Source organism: Trichomycterus rosablanca, chromosome 3 (genome assembly GCF_030014385.1).
Source record: "Trichomycterus rosablanca isolate fTriRos1 chromosome 3, fTriRos1.hap1, whole genome shotgun sequence".
In the NCBI taxonomy this organism is placed as follows: Eukaryota; Metazoa; Chordata; class Actinopteri; order Siluriformes; family Trichomycteridae; genus Trichomycterus; species Trichomycterus rosablanca.
The window spans coordinates 43093920-43121186 of record NC_085990.1 but is presented as its reverse complement, the minus strand read 5'-3'; the positions used below and the strand labels follow the sequence as shown (position 1 = coordinate 43121186).

The 27267-nt window shown below is 39.9% G+C and overlaps 1 protein-coding gene across 1 annotated transcript in view; it reads left to right on the top strand.

Moving 5' to 3' along the window:
• The window catches only part of tgfb2 (transforming growth factor, beta 2), a 49249-nt gene that overhangs the window by 732 nt on the left and 21250 nt on the right, over positions 1-27267 (top strand). The window lies entirely within an intron of this gene.

Sequence of the window (27267 nt, the reverse complement as noted above, 5' to 3'; positions counted from 1 at the left end):
TCCTGCACTGATAAAATACTACAACTCTATTTAATCTCAGACAATGTCCTTTTATAATAATGTGTCATTTGACTAAAGCTACAAAGAATCACTGATCAAGTTTGTTTAAATTACAATAGTGATCTAATTACTACCTGTGTGGTAGTGGTAGTAAGCTCATTATTATCTTATATCACCAGTTATTAATTTAGACTGGTAATACATTTATCCATTCCTTTGTGCAACAAACTCATCAATGGTGCAGCTGGAGTGGGTGCCACACACCAAAATAGGCCCTGAGTACCCGGGTACAATCCTTGCCCTAGGGCACTGTCTGTAAAAAGTTTTACATGTTTTTTTTGTGCTGACATAGATTATCTCCAGGTACTCTTATTTCCTCTCACCTCTCAAAACATGCAGGATGTGGATTAGCCACTGTAAATTTCCCCCAGGTGTACTGTGATGCATGGGTGTTCCTGTCTTGCACAGGGTTTCTAGGTGGCACCAGAACCACCTTAAAATGACCAGTTAGTAAAAAAAATATGAATAACAAAAATCTACAGCATTTTATTAACATCTTAATTGTTTACAGTCTAAATGTCAGAGTACAGATGGACACTAAGGCCAACTGTACATGTAGATTCACATTTCTTTATATTGTAAGAGTTTACAGTGGGGTGGTTGCTTAAAACCAAAGGTGTTGTATAAATAGCACTAGCACATCAGGTAGTGTGAAGGCTGCACAGCACAACGGTCATGTTGACCTGAGTTTTAGCTATACTACTTATCATAATATCTTTGAGGATTTTGACAACCCACCTACCTCACCAGGTCCAGTCCATACAAACAATTTGTAACTTGGTCTTACAGAAGTAAGTAAATAAATGGGTGTGTGATGACTTGGCACCCTGTTCAGTGTGTACTCCTGCCTTGTGCCCAGTGTTTCCAAGCTGCACTAAACTCACTGCTGTCCAATTTAAAATGAAGCAGTTACTATAATTCAATCAATTATGAAACTGCATCAGATCTTACACTGATCAGAAGAAACTGAAAGACATACATTGTCTGTGAAGTTAAATACCTGCATGTTTTTCATAATTATTAACTATTATGAATAGGCGCTTGGGTGGTGATTCAGGACTCGAATCCCCAGCGGTGCTATTAGCCGGTTGGGCGTCTACATAAAGACATGATTGGCTGTGTCTGGGGGTGGGGGGTTATCCGGGGTCCCACGATGGGTTGACGTCCTGTCCAGGGTGTGTCACTGCACTGAGCCCAGTGATTTTGTGGAAACCAAACCCACCATGACCCTAATCAAGTTATGTATAGTTTAGGCTGTTTAGTTTCATGTTTAAATTGCTTTGGGGTTCAAATGAAATTTTGAGCTTGTTATGGTATCCAAGGTATGCCAAAACATTGTATTACTTGTACTCTCACCCCAATAGTCAGGTGATGGTGCAATTATTTGCATTTACATATCACTGTTATTATTAGTAGGAGTAGTAGTAGTATTTGAATTGATTGAATTTTGCCTCATTTTTCTTGTTGAATGCTTTTATTATCTGAACAAAAAAAGGTATTATCATCACTAACTCTGTTTAGCAGGTAAAAGTTTCCTCCCAGTGTGGAGCTACTGGTACTGTAGAGTTTTGGTCTGTCTTACACTTTCTTCTTCATAACATAGTTTTTATTGTGTTAATGACCAAACAAATTTTAAGTTATTTTTTATTTAACTATTATTATTTATTCATGTATTAATATTATTGATTCACCGAGTTGTCCTCAAGGTCAGAGCTTACTCAAACTCTGGGCAAAAGTCAGGAATATGCCCTGTACAGGGTACCAGTGCATTGCAGTACAGCATTGCACTGGTACCACTGGTACTTGACTCCTAAAACATGCAAAAGATAGACTGACTACTCTAATTGTTAAGAGTTAATTGCTAAGAGTTAATGAGTGAGTGAGTGGTGACCTGTGATGGCCTTGCTGATTGTGTATTTTGGTTTTGTGTCCTGTGTTTTTGGGATGGCATTGGAATCTGGTCATAATAAAGCAGGTAGAAAGAATAAAAGGATAAATGAATAGATTTTGGCCACATTTACTGTCAACACTTGTGCAAGATTATTATTCTCTCAGTTTAAAGCAGTGGTAATTTTTATAACTTATTTTGAAGGTTGGGAGATGTCAGACTAAAACAGGTCACGTGTTAACATACGATAATAAACAGCTCAAGGTGTAGAAGTGCCTCCGCACCTCCATGTGTTGCGAGCCTTAATCCTCCCATGTAACCTTAACCTGAGGTTAGAATTCCCTAGATTAGGGCCCAGAACAGCTGATCAAAGCGCACAAAAAAAACAGGGTTGCAGAATTGCATTATGGAGCTAAACGAACCTGAATTCTTAAGTGCATTGTTTTCTCTGTGCACTTCTAATCTGCACACCTTTGCAGACAACTGCTGGCAGCTACGTGCAGTTTCGGTTTTCTGAACCAGCATAGCTGAGATGCCAGCGCGTGCTCGTACATCAGTGTGCTGATTAAAAAAACAAGCTGGGGAGAAAGATTTTTGGATAAAGCGAGAAACCACTTTATGTGCTGGATTACTTAAACCATTATACACAATCCACCATGTCCTCAACAATGCTTCAGTGAAAGGAGTACTAATTGCATTACCCCTCCCTCCCCCCTTTTTAGTGGAATAATAAGCCACTGTGTACCTACACAGTCCTACTGTGCACATTCATGTTTGTAAAGCCACGACTATGTAAGCAAAATAATAACATTCAATGGCCTTATTGTGCCATAAATTCTTAAATGGTTTTCCCCCTCACTGATCAAATGCAAGTCTATAGCATGAGGGGAAATACATTCGAAGATATTTTATATGCCTCCGTGTGTAGTTTGCTTTAAATATTATTCTTGGCCGTGTCCGCTGTATAAATACCCTAAATATGAATAGAACTGGCGCACTGCCAGGCTGAATGCGAAAGGTATTTCAGGGGGTATAAATAATACTGTCAACACACACAAAACAGTCGGGTTATTTTAGAGATCGTTTCTTATTAATCTCCATTCCTGAGACTTCTGATTTACCCGTCAGTTTGTGTAATTACTCAGGGATATCAGCCTTATTTGGTCGGGCACCAGGAAGTCCTTACAGGCAGCACTGCGGGGCACATCGGCACTGGAAGCCGTACAAAAATGCAGAAAAGGGGGAGAGGGGAAAGAGAGCGGGGAGGTAAGCTGTGCAGGGACAGAAGCAGCCAGGGCTAATGTAACAAACACTTTTAAAGAAGAATAGAGGCGCACGCATATATGCTGCTCAGCGCTTCAATGTGCCACATGCTCCATGGAAAATTCCAGCCAGAGACCCGCTGTTGCTGGGGTGTGGAGTGTGCTAGTCACTAGAGAGGCTTTCACTTTTCTACACCCTTCACTCCTTTGCACTTTCTGCTCCTGTACAGATTTACTCAGGCCTTTCTGTACTATACCCTTCACTCCTTTGCACTTTCTGCTCCTGTACAGATTTACTCAGGCCTTTCTGTACTATACAGGTCACTCAGTTTACTATATATCCTTACCAATTTGCTTGGACACTATACTATGGTATAACTAGGTAGGTATAGAGGCATTATTGGCTATACTGTCTAAAATGTATTTAGTAACATATTCCATTAAAACACAACAAGATTTACAGATTCTAAATCTATTTAAATATATTTTAAAAAGTAATATCTAATATTGGCCTTATTTCTATTAGAAGAAATTTCAGGGGTTCTAATCTGGGACTGGGCTCACAGAAAGTGCATGGCAGTACTTAAACCTAGCCATTGTGGGGACACATATTAGTGCACTCTAAGTGCCCGGATAAATAGGTTTGCAACAGCAAGGGCATCCAGCCATAAAATCTGTGCCAAATCATATACAGTGTATCACAAAAGTGAGTACACCCCTCACATTTCTGCAGATATTTAAGTATATCTTTTCATGGGACAACACTGACAAAATGACACTTTGACACAATGAAAAGTAGTCTGTGTGCAGCTTATATAACAGTGTAAATTTATTCTTCCCTCAAAATAACTCAATATACAGCCATTAATGTCTAAACCACTGGCAACAAAAGTGAGTACACCCCTAAGAGACTACACCCCTAAATGTCCAAATTGAGCACTGCTTGTCATTTTTCCTCCAAAATGTCATGTGATTTGTTAGTGTTACTAGGTCTCAGGTGTGCATAGGGAGCAGGTGTGTTCAATTTAATAGTACAGCTCTCACACTCTCTCATACTGGTCACTGAAAGTTCCAACATGGCACCTCATGGCAAAGAACTCTCTGAGGATCTTAAAAGACGAATTGTTGCGCTACATGAAGATGACCAAGGCTACAAGAAGATTGCCAACACCCTGAAACTGAGCTGCAGCACAGTGGCCAAGATGATGCAGCATTTTAAAAGAGCAGGGTCCACTCAGAACAGACCTCGCGTTGGTCGTCCAAAGAAGCTGAGTGCACGTGCTCAGCGTCACATCCAACTGCTGTCTTTGAAAGATAGGCGCAGGAGTGCTGTCAGCATTGCTGCAGAGATTGAAAAGGTGGGGGGTCAGCCTGTCAGTGCTCAGACCATACGCCGCACACTACATCAAATTGGTCTGCATGGCTGTCACCCCAGAAGGAAGCCTCCTCTGAAGTCTCTACACAAGAAAGCCCGCAAACAGTTTGCTGAAGACTTGTCAACAAAGGACATGGATTACTGGAACCATGTCCTATGGTCTGATGAGACCAAGATTAATTTGTTTGGTTCAGATGGTCTCAAGCATGTGTGGCGGCAATCAGGTGAGGAGTACAAAGATAAGTGTGTCATGCCTACAGTCAAGCATGGTGGTGGGAATGCCATGGTCTGGGGCTGCATGAGTGCAGCAGGTGTTGGGGAGTTACATTTCATTGAGGGACACATGAACTCCAATATGTACTGTGAAATACTGAAGCAGAGCATGATCCCCTCCCTCCGGAAACTGGGTCGCAGGGCAGTGTTCCAGCATGATAATGACCCCAAACACACCTCTAAGACAACCACTGCTTTATTGAAGAGGCTGAGGGTAAAGGTGATGGACTGGCCAAGCATGTCTCCAGACCTAAACCCAATAGAACATCTTTGGGGCATCCTCAAGTGGAAGGTGGAGGAGCGCAAAGTCTCGAATATCCGCCAGCTCCGTGATGTCGTCATGGAGGAGTGGAAAAGCATTCCAGTGGCAACCTGTGAAGCTCTGGTAAACTCCATGCCCAGGAGAGTTAAGGCAGTTCTGGGAAATAATGGTGGCCACACAAAATATTGACACTTCAGGAACTTTCACTAAGGGGTGTACTCACTTTTGTTGCCGGTGGTTTAGACATTAATGGCTGTATATTGAGTTATTTTGAGGGAAGAATAAATTTACACTGTTATATAAGCTGCATACAGACTACTTTTCATTGTGTCAAAGTGTCATTTTGTCAGTGTTGTCCCATGAAAAGATATACTTAAATATCTGCAGAAATGTGAGGGGTGTACTCACTTTTGTGATACACTGTATGTGAATGATCCGCTGTCAGCCAAAAAAAATTAGCAGAAGCTGTTCTAGTGGCGAGTAGGTCAAAGAGAGAAAAGAAAGAGCTACAGTGCAAAAACTTTCCCTTAAATAATATTACTAAATTCATTCTACATTATTTAAAATGATCAATATTTAAAATCAATAGTTCACACCTGGAATTAGCAATATTTATTAATTCTCCCTCCTGACCACTTATTTTTTGATAAGGAGCATGGAAAGTCTGGCACCTCTTGGAAACACTGATGGTGTAGCATAAATACATTCACTATTTTGTAACAAGACAACCTTTGTTCCAAGTAATTAAATCTGTAAGCATTTTATTGTGTTATATTTTATATAGGGCTGTTGTAGCCTAGTGGTTAAGGTACTGGACTAGTAATCGAAAGATCGCTGGCTCAAGCCCCACCTCTACCAGGTTGCCACTGTTGAGCCCTTGAGCAAGGTCCTTAACCCTCAGTTGCTTAGACAATATACTGTCACAGTACTGTCTCTTTGGATAAAAGTGTCTGCTAAATGTGAAAATGTTAATGTAAATGTATATTTTTGTTTTATTATTTTGCTTGTTGGTTCATTCATTTTGGCAGATCGTATGTTTATATTTTAGCTACATGGTTGCCTTTTTTAGCAAGTTGAATCATGTGACACAGGTTATAGGTTCAGATAGTAAAATGTGTTAATTACTGGAAGTTCCCAGGATGAGCATTTCCTGTGCACATTGTTCCATATTAGTGTTAAATACAGAAGCTCTTGATAAACACTCAGGTTCTTCTAATAGCACTATTGTATTGGGACATGGCAAATGGCAATAAAATACAATTAAATATAAAAAAAGTTTAATATATTTAGAGCAAATGCTTTTAGGATGGTTCTACATGTCACAAACTATTTGTAATACTAATATTTAAGTAGTTAAGAAGAAGAAGAAGAACCTTTATTGTCATTATACTTGCATACAACGAAATTTAGTTAGACACTCTCCAAAAGATAAAAAGAAGAAGCAAAGTATTTACATAAGCATATGGATATTTAAAAAGAGGCAAACATATTTACATAAGCATATGGATATTTACACAATAACCAGTACAATCTAAAGTATGGATTTCAAGATAAATAATAAAATTAATTATTGGTGAATATGAATATGTAAGGTGGCTGTGCTGTGTGGAGATACCAGTTCAGTTTCAGAAGTGATTTATGTTGAGTGAGAGAATGGTTGTATGAAGATGTGCAAATATGCAATGTTCAAGTTCAGCATTTATTTAAACTTTAAATATGTTTTTAATAAACACTAGTCATGTCCACATCTCAATGTCTAGTCATGTCCGCATTCTGTCAGCTCCCCCCTACCCCCACCCTGTGTTAAAAATACATTATTGCTGACCCCCATTGATTTGCTTTGTGTTATTACACTTTCAGCAACTATGACACAATGTATTGTATTGTCTCCTCACCTTGATCTACTTCAGCGGGATCTGCATCAACAACTCATGATCATTTGTAGTCCCCATGTGTTGACCTTTGCATCATTGAGATGGGAGAATCAAATAGGTGGGGTAAAACAGTTTTATTTTACATCCCATTCCATCATGTGTGATTATTTTTTACTCTTCCCCCTAATGAGCTGTGGCCCTCTGGTTGAAAACCACTGCCATGAAAGATCAGATTTTCTTACTGTGGTTGTGTACATGTGCACATCCAGCTAAAAGGAAATAGGAAAAGCATCCTGGATCTTTAAGATGGTGGGCTAGTCTAACAGGCTACCTGAGCACCTCATTCCTGGCATTTAAAAAATGATTTAAAACACACTCTCTGCCAGTATTAGCAGTTCTAAATACATCTAACATCTCACAGGCTCCATGATTTGATGCATGGATTATTCTGCCACATATTTTCAACACAAAATGGCGAGTTCAGTTATTCACACAGAAACAGTAGTGTCCCAGAAGAGCAACCATTAAATCTAATGTAGCGTACACTTGGTCAGTTCCGTTTTCCCAGCGCATGTGCCGAGCTATTAAATGTCCATGCGTGCATAAACTCTAGCATACCAAAGTTCTGTGTGCATGTTAGTAAACGCATGTGTCCTCTAGCCAAGTATAGAGCTGCCTTGTGGATAAGTGCTGATCAGCAAAAGACTTCCACTGTGTGTACACAGACACAGGGTTTTGCAGTGTTTTAAGCTGCAGTTAGAAGCTGTTATGTAGATCCAAGTTTCAGATGTTTTAAAGTCACCACATCGATGTTTAGTTTAGTAACAGACACTAAAAGTCATTTCCTAGCTTTGGTTTTGGGCAGTTGTAGCCTAGTGGTTAGGGTACTGGACTAGTAATCAGAAGGTTGCTGGTTCAAGCCCCATTACTGCCAGGTTGCCACTCTTGGGTCCCTAAGCAAGGCCCTTAACCCTCAGTTGTTTAGATTGAATACTGTCAAAGTACACTTTGGATAAAAGCATCTGCTAAATGCTGCAAATGTAAATGTTCCTACTACATCCAAATAAAATTAATGAGTGCCACACTAATGCTGCAGGTAGTATGGGTATCACACAGCTCCACCATCCCAGGCCTGTGTGTTTGACTTTATATCCATGTCTACTTTGGCTTTGGGTGGCACGTTGGCTTGGTGGGTAGCAAGGGATCCGGGTCCTTTCCTTGTGGAGTTTTCATGTTCTCCCTATGTCTGCAGGGGTTTCCTCCGAGAGATACAAAATTGTCCATGACTGTGTTTAACATTAAAAACTTGAACTGATGAATCTTGTGTAACCAGTAACTACCGTTTCTGTTATGAATGTAACCAATGTGTGTTAAACAAAATGTTAAAATCCTAATAAATAAACAACTTCTCACACTTTCAAAACACATGACAGTAGGTGGATTGGCCCTAGTTGTAAAAAATAGAAGTACGAGTCTGGTCCCATGCAGTAGGCTGGTGCAGTGGATTGGACAGTTGACAGAATTTTAGAATTAGATTAAATAACAACTAAATGTAACTATTGAACAATGAATTTTAATAAAGGGTCTAGAGCAGAGGTTCTAGTCCTTTTTTTCATAGACCCCCTTGTGTTCAAACAATTTTTCTGGGACCCCCTTGACACGGGTTATGATACTATTCTTATACTTTTAGCAAGGATGACAAAAGGAATTGTGTTCTCACTCATGGGAAATTATATGAATCCATGATGAAGGTAAATATGCCTTTTTCTGATTTTGGTTGATGTAGTGGGTTTACTTCTGGTGAACTGGTGGTGGAGCTTCATCACCTACTTATGCAGGATCTGCATCAACATCTAAATCTGAATCTTTTTTAGTTGCTGTCCGTTCACTTCTGCACTTTTTAATAAATGTAACAGGACCCCTCTGTAGGCTCACTGAGGCCCCCTAGGTTAAGAAGAGTGTGCTCTTGAATGCAATGTGAGCTGTCAAGGACCATTAAGTCATAAGTAAATGTTTAGCGAAATAGTAAAGTGGATCCCACATTATACAAAAAAAAAACTCATTGTTGAAAGGAGCTAACTGAGTTTTAAGGTCAAGTACACAATAAACACTTTAGATTTGGACTCCTGTTATAAACTTAGTCAAACAGAAACTTAATGGAGTAATCAGATTTTATTTATTGTTAGTTTGAATCCATTAGTTTATTTTCACTGGTAGCCATGTATTGCACTGAGTGTGCTTTTAGTTTTAGTAAATTCTACAGAATAATGTGGGTTCAAGTAAAGACTTCATAACAGAAAGGTTATGAAATTATTCATATGTAAAGCCTCAATAATTTACCATTTATTCATCAAAGACAGTGGTAGTGGAGTGGGTGGATTAATTAAAAGGTTGTGCTTTCCAATCCGGCTCTGCCATGCGACCGCGGTTGGGCTCTTGAGCAAGACCCTTAAAACTCCAGGAGTGCTGATTCAATGGGTGAAAGGTAGGAAACACCCAGGAGGGGTCCATCAAAAATCAGACACACACTCCAATTTTTTATATCTCCAGTTGGCCTGACTGCATGTCTTTGAACTTGTGAGAGGAAACTGGAGCACCCGGAGGAAACCCACACAAAAAGAACATTCAAACTCCACACAGAAAGGACCCTGGCTGCATGGCCGGGGAATCAATTCCAGACCCCTGTTGCTGTAAAGAGACAGCGCTACCCACTGCACCACTGTGTCGCTTCATAATGTACCACTTATTGTCTATAGATAAGATCAGATCAGATCAGATAACACTTTATTAATCCCTGAATGACAATTACAGTGTTCCAGGAGCTTACATACACACAAATGTGGAATCATGTGTGTACTGCAAAACGATTAACATGATGAAACAGTGCAATGCACAATTTACACAAACATCCTATGAACATAGTAAAGTGTGTTTGTTTACAAGATTACAGAATATAAAACCTCAGTGTGTTGATGGTTCTATGGTTCACACACAGACTATCCAGCATTTGCACACATCCAGCATTGTGGATTTATGACCACTGACTGGTGAAGTGAATATCACTGATTATCTCTTCATCATGGTACCTGTTAGTGGGTGGGATATATCAGGCAGCAAGTGAACATTTTATCCTCAATGTTGATGTGTTGGGCAAGCGTAAGGATTTGAGCCAGTATGACAAGGGCTGAACTGTGCTGGCTAGATGACTGGGTCAGAGCATTTCCAAAACTGCAGCTCTTGTGGGGTGTTCCCAGTCTGCTGTGGTCAGTATCTATCAACAGTGGTCCAAGGAAGGAACAGTGGTAAACCGGCGACAGGGTCATGGGTGGCCAAGGCTCATTGATGCACATGGGGAGCGAAGGCTGGCCCGTGTGGTACGATCCAAAAAAAAGTAACATCCATAAAGGCATTGTTTGACATGTTTGATGTGTAGGAGCTCCAGTGGGCTGGAATCCCATTAAACATCTTTAGGAAGAACTGTAATACCACTGACCTGACTTAAATAATTTTTTTTAATAATCAAACAAACTGATATTTTATAGATGTTTATGCAGATATTACTAATACGTATAGGAGACAAAATGTATAAAAGAGAAAACTTTTTGTGTTAATTGTGTTGGTTCACAAGAACATTTTGTTGTTTGGCAAAGTTTGTTCATCTATTAATTTGTTTGTTTGTTCATCTGTTAATTTGTTTGCATCATTATCACTCATCAAACTATTTACTGAGCCCTTCTACCCTGTTAATGAGGGCTTTGTCATCATGAAAGAGACCACCTCCAATAAGATAGAAGTCATATTTTTCATGTGATCAGGCATTTACCCTTCCCTCTAAACAAACACATAGACTCATTATGTTACTCACCGCACCTGCACTGTCTCAGCACTAGTGTTTCTACCAATTTATTCAGGGTTTCATTCTATCTGTGATTATATAGCATTGTTTTTTTTAGATTTTCACCCAGCAGAAATAAGAGGGTTATAGAGTTTGTTTTACAGATCATGTTAGACCAGCTGTGCATGTATTTTTAAATACACTAGTATCATTGTTAAGACAAATCTAGGGTTACAGATACACCAGTCCAATAGACATTTGCTAAAATCACACAGCTGCATAGTTTATGAACATTAATCATAAAATGATCCACAAATAACAATTCACGGACTGAACATTTTGTCTGAGGCTGGTCACGTGGTGTTTTATGTTTATTCATCAGATTGCATCAGGCCTGACCAGCTGTTTGTATGTGTGTGTATATGTGAGTGTTTGTTTTTTTAACTTGGCATTACTGGAGAATGGAAAACTGACATGACAAATATTCTGAAAGTCGCATGTGCACTGTCTGTGTTTTTTGCTTACTGAACACACTGCATCAAGTTAGACTAGCTGGTAATGTTTTTAAAGACTAATTTGATCATAATATTGAGGAAAAACTAGTGTAAATCTGACCATCTTGTGTTACAAATGTGAGAATCTAACATCCTATGAACATCTGCAGAAAGCACACAGCTGCATCCTTCACTGTTTCCATTATTAATCAAAGAGTGACCCGGAGTTAACTTGTTTTATCGACCTCTCCTATCCCATGTCTTTTATGCTGTTTTCTGCTTTACAGCTGTGATGTTGTAAAATCTTTGGGGAAATCTCAGGTTACAAATGTGACCATTACGCATTATGGCTGTGACATAAAAAAGCAATGTAGACATTTGCAGAAATCGCAAAGCTTAGTAGGTATTTTTTTAAGTCTGATTTGCAATCCTAATAAAAGAATGACCTACAAAGCTTCTTAGATCTGCTATTTAATTTTAGTTTTTGTGTATTTATTAAACATATAGCACCAGCTAACATGTTTTTAACTTTGATATTCACACTAATTAGTAATGCAGCTGAAATAACTTTTACTCTTACTTATGTCTCCTTTTTAAAAGTCCAATATACAACGGTTAGACATAACATTATGACCACTTCCTTGTTTCTACACTCACTGTGCATTTTATCAGGTCCACTCACCAAACAGAAGCACTTTGAAGTTTTACAATTACTGACTGTAGTCCATCTGTTTCTCTACATACCTTTTTAGCCTGCTTTTTATTTAGGTGGTGGATGATTCTTAGCACTGCAGTGACAATGACATGGTGGTGGTGTGTTAGTGTGTGTTGTACTGGTATGAGTAGATCAGACACAGCAGTGCTGCTGGAGTTTTTAAATACCATGTCCACTCACTGTCCACTCTGTTAGATACTCTTACCTAGTTGGTCCGTCTTGTAGATGTAAAGTCAGAGATGATCGCTCATCTATTGCTGCTGTTTGAGTTGGTCATCTTCTAGACCTTCATCAGTCATCACAGGACGCTGCCCACGGGGCGCTTTTGGCTGGATATTTTTGGTTATCCTCTGATAGTTCCTCTATTTATTTGAAAGGAAAGTCAAAGGAAAGTAAAGCTGTTGGCCACCACTGAACAATAGCCAGCAACAGATACTTACAGAGAGCCCTAAATCATATTGGAGAATCCCTCTATGCTCTATGTATACCCTCTTTCTTACTGGCAATTGTGTCTGTACGGGGCCAGACCAGGCAGGCAGCACACTGAGACTTAAACTTGTGTCTCCCCATTGGTGGGCTAAATCATTAGACTGATGCAATACTCAAGGGTCCTAACTTTTTTCTAAAGTACATTTTACATGATGTTTTTGTTTATTACATTTACAATTTTACCATTCAGAAGACGCTTTTATCCAAAGTGACTAACAGTATACAGTCTTAGAAATTCATGGTTAAGGGCCTTGTTTAAGGGCCCAACAGTGGCAGCCTGGCAGTAATGTGTTTATCCAGCAACCTTCTGCTTACTAGTCCAGTACCTTAACTGCTAGGCTACAACTGCTTAATAAGCACACTGTCTCATGCTGGCCTTGAATATTTTTGAACACTCATTGATTCAATCATGTTTGTATCTGCACTTTATGAAGGTTGTTAAGATGCTGTGCTAAAACATGTGCTAGGAATGTCACATTCCCAGAAAGGCCAATAGACACCTGCAAAGGGGTCAATTAGTGGCGCAGTGGTTAAACACACTAGCAGACCAGAACTGACATCTCAAACTGGCGACCAGAACTTGAAATTCAGCTCTGCTATTTATACGGACAATGATTGGCTTGTCCGAGGGTGGGAAAGCCAGAGGGGATTCATCATGACTGCTGCAGTTATGACCTCTGCTGGCTGATCGATGGTGCCTGCACAGTGAGACGGGGGATAATGGAGATCAGTGTGTGACTCTTCCTGCGCATAACAGATCTCCATATAAACCTTTTTAGTGCAGGTGGAAAGAAGTGACCAGGTACTGCACACTTGTTGGAAGAGACTTGTGTTAGTCATGGCTCTCTTCAGTCAGGAGTGGAGGTCAGCATCAATAGAGGACAAGTGCAATCAGGTAATACGACTAAATTGGAAGAAGAACTGAGGGAACTGCATTTTAAAACCCCCACAAATAACGTTTTATCAACCAGCCATTGTCAGCATATTATCCCATGTTTTTGTTTAGTACATTTATTCCATTATTTTTTATAGACTTGCTAAACACGCTAACATAAAAGCACAGCTTGAAGGAAGCTGAATGAGGAAGTTTGAAGTGTGTCCGTGTTTGTAAAGCTTAGTGAGAAGCCCATTGCGTGTGCATGACAGATTATGTTTGGTGATTGCGAGAGAACACTCAAGCCCCTTTTTCCTCCTGCACTGTAAATAAACACTGTGGTGTGCAGGGGCTCTCCCAAAAACAACCCGGCACAGCCAAGTGCACAGCTCAAGAGAACTCTGCTGAGGCCCGAGATCCCTGCACGAAGCTGCATCCGGGGAAGCCTGCATTCTCGTCCAGGCTGCTAACTCGAGTGCATCTGTGTGATATCAGTGGAAACAAATAGAGTTTGATCTCTGGAAACCCACAAGGAGAGAGTGCGCATGTGATAACACTTTATTAACACCGGCCTGGAGAGTATAATGGAGGAAGTGGGGTGTGGGTGCATGGCCAACAACTGCATTTAATCTGCAGCTTCGTGCTGTACGAGCTGCTTTTCTTTGAAAGTAATGCATTGCACATTGAAACCGGTGTATCAATGTGGGTGTAGTGTGGGTGTGCTTGCGGTTGATGTGAGGTCAGTATAGAAAATGTGCCAAATCTGAACAAGTGCCAGTTTGGCCCTTAAACCCGTTGCTGACTTATAGCTGGTATTCTAAACGGGATGGGAAATTGAGGTAGAGAATAAGTATGTGGGCACACTTTTCATCGTAAAGTTGTTCTAAAAAGTGGGGCTCAGTGAACTTACGCAAGACCTGGATGCACTGCCGTTTCTCCTGTGGCCAAATTCGATTGCGTAACGACCGAGAGAGAAACGGGAGAGAGAGAGGGAGGGCGCGAAAGCGCAAAAGAATAACAACTTTCCTCCAGTACTTTTGTACTGTTTACAGCAAGAGCACCGGTCCTGCGAAATATGATATTCTAACACAAGTGAAGCCTAGTGTGGGAAAGAGATCTGGAGCCCATCTATCTCTCCAGGCTCTGTAGGAGTCCGGGATGCACTTGGCCTGCATGGGAAGGCGTGTGGACTGTTGCCGAAGATTAATTAAGCCAAGCGTAGATGGGAGGGGTGTGTTTGAGAATCTGCCAGCCATGACCTCTATTATTGTTTAGCTGTAATGGGATTTCATGGCTCGGCGAACGACAGCAGAGGGAAGTGACACTGTGCAAACCGTATTTTGACAGCAATGTTTCCTCAGAAGTTATCAGTGAGACCATGGCAACATTTTGCAATTTGATAAAGGCTCAGGCTTCAGCTGTATGTGCTGGCTTTAGCAGGGTCAATGCGAACACTCCTTTGCAGTTGCTTGTTTTCCGGTTGCCATACAACAGTGGAGGAGCGTACAGTGCCAGAAGGACGACAGTTTCGTCCTCATTGTTTGTCCTTCAACTTTTTATGTGTTACATTGTTACCTATACTTTGTACCATGTCTTGAAAAGGGTAATAAATAATCTTTATAATAAATGACTTTAAATAACAATTTTAAAAAAATTCTTTAAACACACATGTTCATCTATAAAACAGAAATGCCAAAGCCTTAATAAATGTATTAAAATTTAAGTAAATAAATAAATGATTTAATTAAATGCATTTGCACCCCTTAAACTTTAGACTGGTTACTTGTGAGAAATGCCAAAGCCTTTAACAAATGTATTAATATTTAAATAAATAAAGTAAAATGCATTCACACCCCTTAAACATATGACTAGCTTCAGTCATATGCCACACATCATCTTGACAGCAAAGAAAGAAAACAGTGACAAATAGGAAACTATAACCGAACTGCCTAGTTCAGGCCACTCATTAAATGTATCATGGCTTGTAAAGGGTAAAATAAATATTTTTTAAACGTTTCTGTTTGTCTATAAAATAATGTGACAAATGACAATGCCTTTATTTACATTTATAATTAAATTAATTAATTAATTAAAATTAATCTGCACCGCTTAAACATAATCATCTGCCGCACATTAAAAAGGATAAAATAATAATTTTAATATTTTGAAACATTTCTATAAACATTTCTATAAAACAATGTGAGAATGTGAAGAGCCATTAACAAATGTATTAATATTTAAATGAATTAAAATGCAGTTGCACCCCTTAAACATAAGACCTGAACTGCTTGCGGCACATCATCTTGACAACAAAGAAAGAAAACTGCCTAGTTCTGGCCACTCATTAGATGTACCATGTCTTGAACAGCGTAAAATAATAATCTTTGTAATAAATGACTTTTATTTTGATATTTTATTATACATTTCTGTTTGTCTATAAAAGAATGTGAGAAATGCCAAAGCCTTTTAACAAATGTATTATTATTAAAACATATATTAATTAATTAAAATGCAGCATATCTTGACAACAAAGAAAGAAAACAGTAACAAATAGGAAACTATAACCAAACTGCCTAGTTCAGGCTCCTCATTAAACTGGAAGTTGCAGAAGTCAGTAGCTGTGACAAAATGTGATTCCAGCAAAGGTTACTGGATCTAAATTGCAGTTAAAAGCTCCTACTGACATGAAAGCATATTATTGTTCACTAGTCTCTTAAATACAATGGCAACAAATTGTCCAGTCAGATGAGGCTTGAATTCTATGCTGTATGTGTGGTGTTACTTCACTGACAATTACTATTGTAAAATGTGATGGTGGTAGCATGATGTGTGCATATGCAGGAAGGTGGAATGATTTGCAGGAACTGATGGGAAAATTATAGATTCACAATACGAGGTCGCTGAAGCCCTGCTTCATTTACCAGATATGCATCATCTGAGCAAAGACTGTACTTTAGCATTTATTTTAATAAAGCAAATAAATAACCCTGAGTGGTTCAGTCAAAGTCTTGATCTTAACCCCATCAAACATGTGTGGCAAGACCTCGAATTGCAGTCAAATAACCAGGCAGAACTTATAATAGAGCCACAATTGCTCCATCACAATGACATCCAAAAAGATAGCTGTTTTCAAAAGCTGCCAAAGGTGGATAATCCAAAATAACCAAGGGGATAATTTATTTTGAACTTTTTTAGTCAGTGCTGTGAAAATGTGTGTTTGTTTTTAAAAGTCTTGTCAAATGGATAGAAATCATTGATTATGACAACTGTTTATGTCAAAAAATGATTGAAAAAAGATACATTTAAGGCCCCGGTTCAGCCTGTTGGCTGAGCTGTTGCTGGGGAGGAACAGTGTGCAGACTGACAGCACTTGGTGCACTGGTCTTCAAAGCGTCGGGTATTTTTAGTTCCCAGGGATTATGCGCGGAGTTGTTTTCAATTTGCTATTGGCAGGTGAGCGGCTGGGTGGAGGCACAGGCAGGAGCGCTCTTATTTCTCACATTCCCGTTCTTGCCATCTTTCCTTCATTCCTTCCCACCTCTAACCATTCTTTTTTATTCTCGCTTCCCGCACTCCCACTCCTCCGCTGTTTTCCTGCTCGTCTGAATTCTCGGCTCTCCAGGGTTCGGCTCAGCCAGCGCCGTTCTCAGGCTTCGTGGTCCTGCCACGTAACTAAAAGAGCTCCGTAGTGCTCTACGTCTATATGTGATCACGCTTTATATGTGCATATGTTTGACTTGTTTTTCTGCCCTGAAAGTGTGAGAAAGGGGAACAGTGTGTCCTTTTGTGAACGAAGTAAGGGGGGGAATCCGAGAGCATACCTTACAGAAGTGAGAAACGCTCAAAAGTAGGTCAAATACTTTTCCCCCTTACTCTTAGTTTTGGAGCTTTTAGCACTGCGGGACAAATATTTGTTCCACATTTTCATTTTTGAGGTAGAAATAACTTAAAAATAGTGGGAAATAAAGTCTTCTAAATTTAAAATTCAGATATTGTTCTCATAACTCACTCGTAACAACCAAGAAAATGAAATACTGCCTCATAAATGAAACCTTAATGTAATATATTTTTTTATTAAAGCCACATGGCATGCCTTAGAGCCTTATGACATCTTTATATTCGGCACAGCAGCCTGAAAATGGGTGTGTTTAAAGTCATATTGTTGCATTTCTGACAACCACTTGACCTTTAAATGTAGTGATGGAATAAAGTACTGGTTTTTGTCTCAACCTTTTTTTCAGCTGCCCCACAATTGGCCCCAACAGCAGACCAAATCTGATTAGTTAGTGGCCAATGGGCTGTAGGTTGACGACCCTTGATATACTTATTTTTGCAAACCACTTTATTAGGATTGTGGTAGGCAGCAAGCCAGAAACCCAACATAAAAAGGGTGCCAATCCTTTTTAGGGTGTCAATCCTTAAGCTCAATTTTGAGCTTAGATATTTTAACCAAACCTCCTGATCCAACTTTCTCCTTGGTCCCCTTTTTTACTACACCAACATAACCATAGTAGAGAGCATAGAAGATTATTTGTAAATTTGTACATTAGTTTAAGTGAAGAACTATTTAGACGGGGCACTTAAGTGGCACAGTGGTAAAAAACACCTGCCCACCACTGCTGAGATCTTGAGCTCTTGAGCTTGAATCTCATCTCTGCTATCGGTTGATCGGGTGCCTACACAAACATGACTGGCTGTGTCTGAGGGAGGGCAGGCCAAAGGGAGTCCTCCTTGATGCTGATGTTGATTTTGCCTTCACAGAGACGGGGAATAATGGAGAGAAGTGCCTAACTCTTTGTAGGTGATACTAATCCTTGTGTGAACTTGCCCTGGACAGATGAAAAAAAAACGGTTGGCAACTAAACGTGTCAGAATGGGTGTGTGTTAGGTATGGCCCTCCTTGGTCAGAGTGGGGGTCTGCAGCAGTACAGGAGATACACCTGGGTAGTTTGTCTAGACTAGATTGGAAGTAAAAGTTAAAAAAATTAATAGATAGATAGATAGATAAATAGAATTTAAAAAAGAACTATTTAGACGTAATTTGTGGAAATGTGTGTTAGGTAAAGATGCGTGAGAGGGTCTGCATGATGTAGACACTGTTATTACTCCAACAAAGGTCCATGCACAGTACATACTGTAAATGTGCAGGGTGAAGTGTTGTATAGTAGCTACACTAATATTAGGAACAAAACAGCTTAATTAAAGAAACCATTTTTGGTAGTTATTTATTTTAATAGTAACTATTCAAATATGGGAAAGATAGCATCTAGTACTCAATTTGTTTGCTGCTGATTACAAAAATATATATACTGATAAGGGGCACAGGGGGATCAGTCCAGGTTCTTTCTGTGTGGAGTTTGCATGTTCTTCATGTGTTTGTGTGAGTTTTCTCCGTGTGCTCTGGTGTCCTCCCACAGTCCAAAGACATGCAGTCAGGTTAATTAAAGCTACTAAGTATAAGTTTGTGTGTTATTATATACTAGGTATAAGTGTGTGTGTGTGTGTGTGTGTGTGTGTGTTTGTAACTCGCCCAGTGAATCATACCCAGTGCGACCCTGAATAGGATAAGGTGGTGGTAAAACAGATAATGAATGAAAGTAGTATTGCTGCACAGTTACAGGGACCCAGGTTTTCTCCTTGTCTCTTGTTACTGTCTTGCAAGGCCTTAATCCCAACATATATTGGGGGACCAGTCCCTTCTTCATTATTTAGATATGGCCAAAATGCCCCCCCTTAAAATAGTGATGTAAAAAAGAAATAAACATATTAAGCTCACTAGCTTTGCGTAACATTAAAATTCAACAGAGTTCGGGACCCCCATCCCCAGTGGCGTAACTAGGAGCTCATGGGCGCCAATGCAAAAGAAAATTGGGGGGCCTCAGTGCACCTAAGTAGTTATGCCCCTGCCCCCCCAGTTGTTACGCCCCTGCCACTCCCCACCCCACGCCCATAGATTTAATATTAAATTATTGGTTGTGGCCTTGTTATCTTGTAAATCTGGTTGTTTTTAGTATGTGTTTCTGTATAAATGATAGTTCAAAATGCTAGTAGATGGCTTGGTACTCTAAATTGTTCTTGTGTAAGTGTAAAAGAGTGAATAAATGAGTTCCCTATGATGGACTGGACTGTATTTTTGCCTTTCAGTAAGAACTGAAATTGACCCACAGCAGTCCTGACTAATATGAAGAATGTTAATGAATTACCTATCTAGATTTTAAATATATATGAATGTTAATAAGGCTAATATCTGATGACTTTGCTGCTTTTAATGATGCAGACCAGTCTGCAGTCTACATTGCTGAATGGTCGTGAACAGTAGAGGGTATAACGAAGGCACATTCAGTGTTATAGGAAAGTTTCGGTGGAATACCAGTGTGTGTAATAGAGACAGAGCAGGCAAGAGTCCATTTAAATGAATGATGATGTGTCTGTATTGGTTGCCTGGAAAGCTCATTTATTATACATTTTTACCTTGCTGGTTTGCTTGTTAAAAACAGCAGTTTTTCCACCTTATGGGAAGATTAATAATATTACTGTTACATTTCTGAAGCCCACTACAAAATAACATATAAAACAATACCAGCAAGACCAGTAGTTTAATATCCCAGGCAGAAACTACAAGCAGAGGAGATTTCTTGAACAAAAAACCTCCCAAGAAGACAATATGGTAATTTAATTATAAAGAAACGCTTTCAGTTCATTTAAGGTAGAGTATTTTCTGCAGGATTTAGAAACCATCACAGCTAGACCAAACACAAAAAGTTATTCTTTACACTAAACATAAAATATGTGGATAAAAGTATTGGAACACCTCTTTTAATTGTTTTAATTTACGTGTTTCAGCCACAACAATTGCCAACAGGTGTAATAAATCAGTTATATAAAGGAAATTATCTAGGGAAGTCCAATTTCTTTTTCCAGCATGACTGTGTCCCTGTGTACAAAGCAACACCTGTAAAGACACCTTACATCTGTAAGTTTGGTTTAAAGAAAATCCAGTGGTCTGCACAGAGTCCTGACCTTACCCTCACCGAACAGCTTTGGGATGAACTGGAACATCAGTTGAGGCTTTCTTGACCAACATCAGTGTCCAGCCATACAACTGCTCTTTTGATTGAATGGGCACAAATTCCCACAGACTTGTGAAAAGCCTTTTCAGACATATGGATCACATAAATGTCACTCTTTTTAATGCCATTTGTTTTTGACATTTGAAATGTCCAACAAGCTCTTGGTCAGGCGTCCAAATACTTTTGGCCATGTAGTGTACTTACTACATATGGAATAACATATTGGTGTTGTATAATCTACATGGGGTGGCACAGTGTCTCGGTGGGTAGCACTGTCACCTCACCACAAGAAAGTCCTGGGTTCGATTTCCAGGTAGAGTGGTCCAGGGCCTTTCTGTGTGGAGTTTGCATCCACATTGATCATATGGATACGAGTTTGTTCCTTACTTCCAGTCACTGTCTGTAGATAGTTTGTTATGTTCTTTCATGTCTGTGTGGGTTTCCTCCCCACCTCCCAAAAACATGCAGAAGAATGGACCGGCTGCTCTAAATTGCACGCAGGTGTAAGTGAACTGATTGGCACCCTGTCTAGGGGGCATTCCTGCCTTGTGTGCAGTGTTTCTAGGTGGCACCATACTAGGATTAAGTGGTCTGTCAAGATTAATAACTAAAAAAAGTAAAAAGATGAGATTAAATGAAACACATGACTACAGATATAGATACAATATAGTTCTATTATTCAGCTGTACTTCATGCTTCTAATATTTAATACTACATAACCCAGTCGTTTTGAGTCTGATTTATGGCAGGAGCTAGATGTATTTATAGGTATTTAGTGTTAACGTGTGTGTTTATGTCTGTGTGTGCACATGCCCAGGTCTGTGAATGTCCGTCCACGTGTGAGTAACTTTATCCCAATGTCACATACACCTAGTCACTCCTGTGACTGCATTTCCACTGTAACTTACTAATAGTAAGACTGCTGAGCTGCTTAGCACATCAGATACGCTTGCAATCGGAATTGTTCAACCCCCCAAAGACAATAAGAATGTATAACTCTTTTTCGTATTTATATTTATTTATATTTATGCATTTTCTCCATTTATCCATTCTGTTGTTGGGGTGCCCATTTGCATTCTAGGAGGGTATTTATCCAATCCGTGCGCAGTCCACCAACCACTCCTTATTTTCCCATACTTCAGTGGGTTCACACATGAGGCCAGTCTCACGCACAGAGAGTCACGCACTGATCTCCACATTCCTCCACTTTGGTACAGGCACCTTTGGCTACTTACTTTGGGCTACTACCAGGGTTCTTAACAGCGTCGAAGACGTCTGGTCTTTCACCACTCAACAGACTAGTATCTGCTGCAATTTTGCCTGCCAGGGAAACCCAGCGCTGGTGTGCTAGTGGAATATCCCACTGTGCCACCTTAAACCTTTAAATTAATTGCGTTAAATGAACTGTTTCTTAATGAATGACTAGTAGCAGGATATTTTGTTAATGCTGTCATGTCACAATTATTCAATCCCTACATAATATTGCAGATCTGCTACTGCTAGTTCATATTACCTAAAGTTGGGTTACAACATGACTAAACCATTGGGAATTCAATAACCACCCCTAATTTGCTTCAGTTGCGATGTGCAATACCAGAGATTCACGGGTTCAAGGTATGTTGCAACCATGGTGAAAATTAAAGAGCTGTCACACAAGCGGGGATCATATCATTGCATCATAAAGGTGATGGGTGTAAGAAGATTTCCAAGACCTTGAACATTCCTAGAGGCAGCTTTTATTCCTAGAGGACTTTTATCCGAAAGGATATAGTTTCATCCAGAGGCCTTAGCACTCTTATTAGGACAGTGAAGAAAACACCTTTGTTACTGCAAAAGTCTTACAGGATGACCTGATGAAGGCACATGAATTTGGATAGGTCTGCAGAGTTCTGGGACACAGTTCTATGGAGTAATGAATCAAAGTTGAATCAGAATCAGTAAATATGAATCAGCGGTTTGTCTGGTGCAAGATAGGCCAGTAGACTATTATCACCACAGTTAAACATGGAGGTGGGTCAGTGATTATGCAAAGATGTTTTTATATTGCAGGAACTGGCAGTTTTGACCATGTGACTGGCATCATCACAGGGGCCAGTGATAGCTCAGTGGGTAAGGTACTGGACTAGTAAACAGAAGGTTGCCGGTTCAAGCCCCGCCACCACCTAGTTGCCACTGTTGGGTCCCTGAGAAAAACCCTTAACCCTCAACCCTCAATTGCTCATCGTGTTCCGCTCATTCTGTAAGTTGCTTTGGATAAAAGCGTCTGCTAAATGCTGAAAATGTAAATGTAAATCATAGATTAACAGAAATACCAAGGCATTTTAATGGAGAATTTATGCCTTCTGTGCTGAAATTGAACTTTGGGGTTGATTGGACTTTTCAGCAAAACATTGGGTCTGTTAGAAAACCTAGTGAGCTACCTTGCTGCCTACTGCCTATCTAAGCAGCTGCCTAAGTAGAAAGGATTCTACTAAGACATCAAACTCATAAGGCAGATTATTCAGACACACTACTTACAGGGACGGGGATTACAGCGATTATGTCACCGCAGTGTTTGCTTACTAAGCTAACACAGTTAGTCTCAGGCCATTCAAACCAATGGGTTAGGGCGGCACAACCTGCCAGCATACCAGTAAACATCTCCCTCCGTGTAACGAAAACAGTTAAATTCTCACTGACGAGCCGAATTTGCAAATAAATCACACTTGTACACCTAAAAATCAATGAGAATTTATTTGCATTTAAAAAAGGACATTTAAAAAATGTTGCCCCGCATTCGTCTATCATATGTTGGGATTGCCTTCACCGCTAGAGAAGCATCAGATCTTGTTATTCAGTCAGTTTATTGCTTCGAAATAAGGCACCTTAGTAGGCAGCATTTTAAGGTATCTATAAGGTAGTAGGAAGTCTATGTAGAGAGCACACTAGGTTCTCGGACAGACCACACTTCCAAAGATCACACTTCCAAGTCAATTAAAGCTTGGTTAAGAAATCAGTGCTGGAATATCCTGGAGTGGCATTCTCAGTGTCCAGATTTAAATCTTGGTGGGATTTAAAGAAAGCAGTTTCAGCATGAAAGAAATTAAACCTAAGCTAGAATGGGCAAAGATTCAATGAGATAGATGTCAGAAGCTTGTTAGCAAGGTTATCAAGGCAAAAGGATGTTCCACCAAGGGGGTTAAATAGTAGTTCTCACGGACAGTTGTCAAAATTATGTCAACTTATATTATCAAACTGCTTGTATGGATCAATACATTTTATTTTCTGTTTACTGAGACTACTTGTTCCATATTTTCTTTGACTTCTATACACATCATGATGATAGCTTTTAAGGTAAGAGGGGTTGAACGTTTCCGATTGCAAATCCAATTCCATTCCAAATTTAAGTCCAGCCAAAAAGGAAAGGACATTGGGAGCAAATTTCTGGCACAGGTTCCCCCTGTGTGAAGACACACTGATCACTGGTGTACTGTAGATCAAGAACCTGGCTTGAAAGTTCTAGAACAAATGTCAAATTAATGTAATACTACAAGATGTATATTCCGGTTAGAGTAAACAGCTAATCCTCTAGTATGCATAAAATGTGATGGATGAAAACACCGGGTGTTGTGCTTGTGTGGGGATTTTGCACGTTTTGAAAGGGTGAATGAGGTGAGGATAGACACTGGGTGGTGCAAAGATGTGTTGGCCGGGAGCCGGTTGCAGTGGTGGCTGATTATCAACAGGCCAAGGAAGGATAATCCATTGCTGCAGCCCAGACCTCCAGGCCAAACAGGAATAGGAGGGAAAGCCATCTGTGTGAGCGCTCTATTTCAGGAAGGAAGCTCTAGCTTGATGGCTGCAAGTTCACGTTTCCTCCTGCTCATCACAAGTACTGCTCACTCAGGAAGCCATTCAGGATCTATTAGCCAAATGTTTGCAACGGACTGAAACGGAGAGATTTATGAAGTGAACAGAGTGAAGTGAGGGCATGTGCTAAAGATGGTATGTTCTACATGTGTACGCTTAATTTTACAATGTCTGGCAACTCTACAAATTTAGTTGATGGTAAATGAATTATGGTTATAAATGACTTGGCTGGATTTATAAAAATCTTTTATCTTTCTATTGAGACGTCAAGATGAAATCATGATTTAAAATTTAAGGTACTTTTTTACTAATATCTTCTCATAGTGCAGGGACGTCCAATCTTATTTACAAATGACTGTTGATATTGCCAAAATATTTGGTCACTCCTCCTTATAGTGGGACATTTCTAACATATGCATAATGTCGGTTCTATTGCTTATACAACATAAATTATACATTGTGTGACAGCAGTTTATAAAAGGCCTTTTCGTCTGGGATGTGTTATGTTAATGCCTGTTTTGACTAAATGAGCACAATTTCCAACATACACACTCCAGAATCTTGTGAAAGCCTGTCTAAAATAGTAAAAACTGTTATAGCTTGCACAGTATTGTGTTTTGTATTTGTATTTTGAATGAATATAATTACCATTTGGCGCTCGGGTGGTGCAGCTGTAAATTATACTAGCCCACTATCGCTGGGATCCAGGGTTTGAATCCCCAGCGGTGCTGTCAGTCTTTCTTTTTTTACAATAACAGCAACAGTAACAATGACAGCAACAACAACAAAATAAAATAAAACTTGAAGAAAAAAAAGACAAAAGCACGACTAAGTGAAAAAATAAAAAAAGCCAAACAAGTATTATATATAAAGCAATACAGACTCTACAATATCATTATTTGATGCTGTGTGGGGGAAGGGGGAGAGGGGACGTTTGTGGAATGGTCAGTTAGGTGTCCACAAAGTTGAATCGCCACTCATACAAGTGACTTCTTTACTTGGAATCACTTGGATGAGTGACAAAACGTATCTCTACACCATAATTTGGGTCCAGATGAACTGATTCAACTTTGTGGATTTGTGCACCTGGATCATTCAGCATGCATTAAGAGTTCAGTTAGGTGGACTCATTCACTTATTTATTGTCTGTTTTACTACCGCTTCATCCTATTTAGGGTTGTGGTGGGTAAAATTCACTGGACAAATGGTAGGAAACACCCTGGACAGGTTGGCAGTCCATCACAGAAAAAACACACGTGAGTACACACACACACACACACACACACACACACACACACACACACACACACCTAGGGCAATATTGTATCTCCAATTAACCTGACTGCATGTCTTTGTACTGTGGGAGGAAACCTAAGCAACTGGAGGAAACCCACACAGACACAAGGAGAACATACACACTCCATACAGAAAGAACCCAGACAGTTTCACCAAAGAATAGTAACACAGTAACACCCTGGACGGGGCGCCAGTCCATCGCAGGACAGACACACACACACACACATACACTTACCCATTCACCTATATGGCAATTTAGTGTCTCCAATTAACCTGACTGCATGTTTTTGGACTGTGGGAGGAAACCGGAGCTCCTGGAGGAAACCCATGCAGACACAGGGAGAACATGCAAACTCCAAACAGAAAGGACCCGGACTGCCCCACCTGGGGATCGAACCCAGGACCTTCTTGCTGTGAGGTGACAGTGCTACCCACCGAGCCACTGTGCCGCCCTTCATATGGAATCTATAAGTAGTTTTTTTTTGGTGGGGGGTGGATAGTGCTATGAGAAGTATTCTGCTATTTTCCTTTGTTAATCTTACTGTTGATATACATCTTGACAAACAGAAAGATGGGGATAGTGGGATGGGCTGTAGTAGCGTGGTTAATTGTGCAATAATTTGTTGCCAAAAATATTTAATAGGCTACAGAACCATATGGAATGAGTTAGTTATCAGGGATGTTTATCAGGGATGCTTACACATGTCACATTAAAATATTTCTACATCCTCACATCCCCTCTTTCTCTTTTCATTATATTTCTTAAGTGTGCCCATCTCTGGGTATGCCAAGTGGGCATTCAGAACACAGTGGCGCCAGCTGTGGCGGATCAGTTTCACGGTGAATTCATATAAATCAGCGGTAGTGTGGTTTCACTCTCCTCTTTACTACTGAACCTCAGAAAATGGTCGGTTTGCTTACTGAGTCAGCCCAAAATCCCCAGAGAACTAATGCCTTACATGAAAAACGTGGTATATTAGGATTAGAGGTTCATTATTGTTGTGTATGTGTGCGCGTGTGTGTGTGTGTGTGTGTATGTGTGTGTAATAATATATGATGTAATTTGTGTGTAAACACACAATAGCGCTCTTTATCACAGAGCAGCGCTGAACCCTCCGGTCAGCGTCTCCAGTGAGCAGCTGAACACAGCACATTCATTCATAGAGGCAGGATGCTCGGGAGAAGTTTATATAAACTCTGCTCCTTAAGATGGGGTTCTGGAAGTTTGAAGTGTGATTTTTTTTTTTTGGTGATGGATGGGAAAGAAGCTAGAAAGAGCTTCGTTAGTCTTGGCCCATCGGTCCTCTTGGTCATACAGTGAAAAGTTAGTATTGGCTCTGTGTCAGCGGGATCATCTATGTGAGAGGAGGAGGAATGGAAAGTGAGAGAGCATCAAAAGCCTAAGATCTGAGAACTGTTTGTCCCTATTTTCTGGATCCCATTAAATCATTACCAGCTCACAAGCACTCCTGTGTAAACAACAGTAAAACATCACAAATTATGCTTTCTGCTATAGTTTAGTAGAGATGTTTATAAATGTGCTATATGTACTTTGTTCCTTTTGCTAAAAACTGTCACGGGTTATGTAATAAAATACATTTATTTACATCAACCCTTTGATTTCCAATCCCTCTCATTTGTACATGTGCCT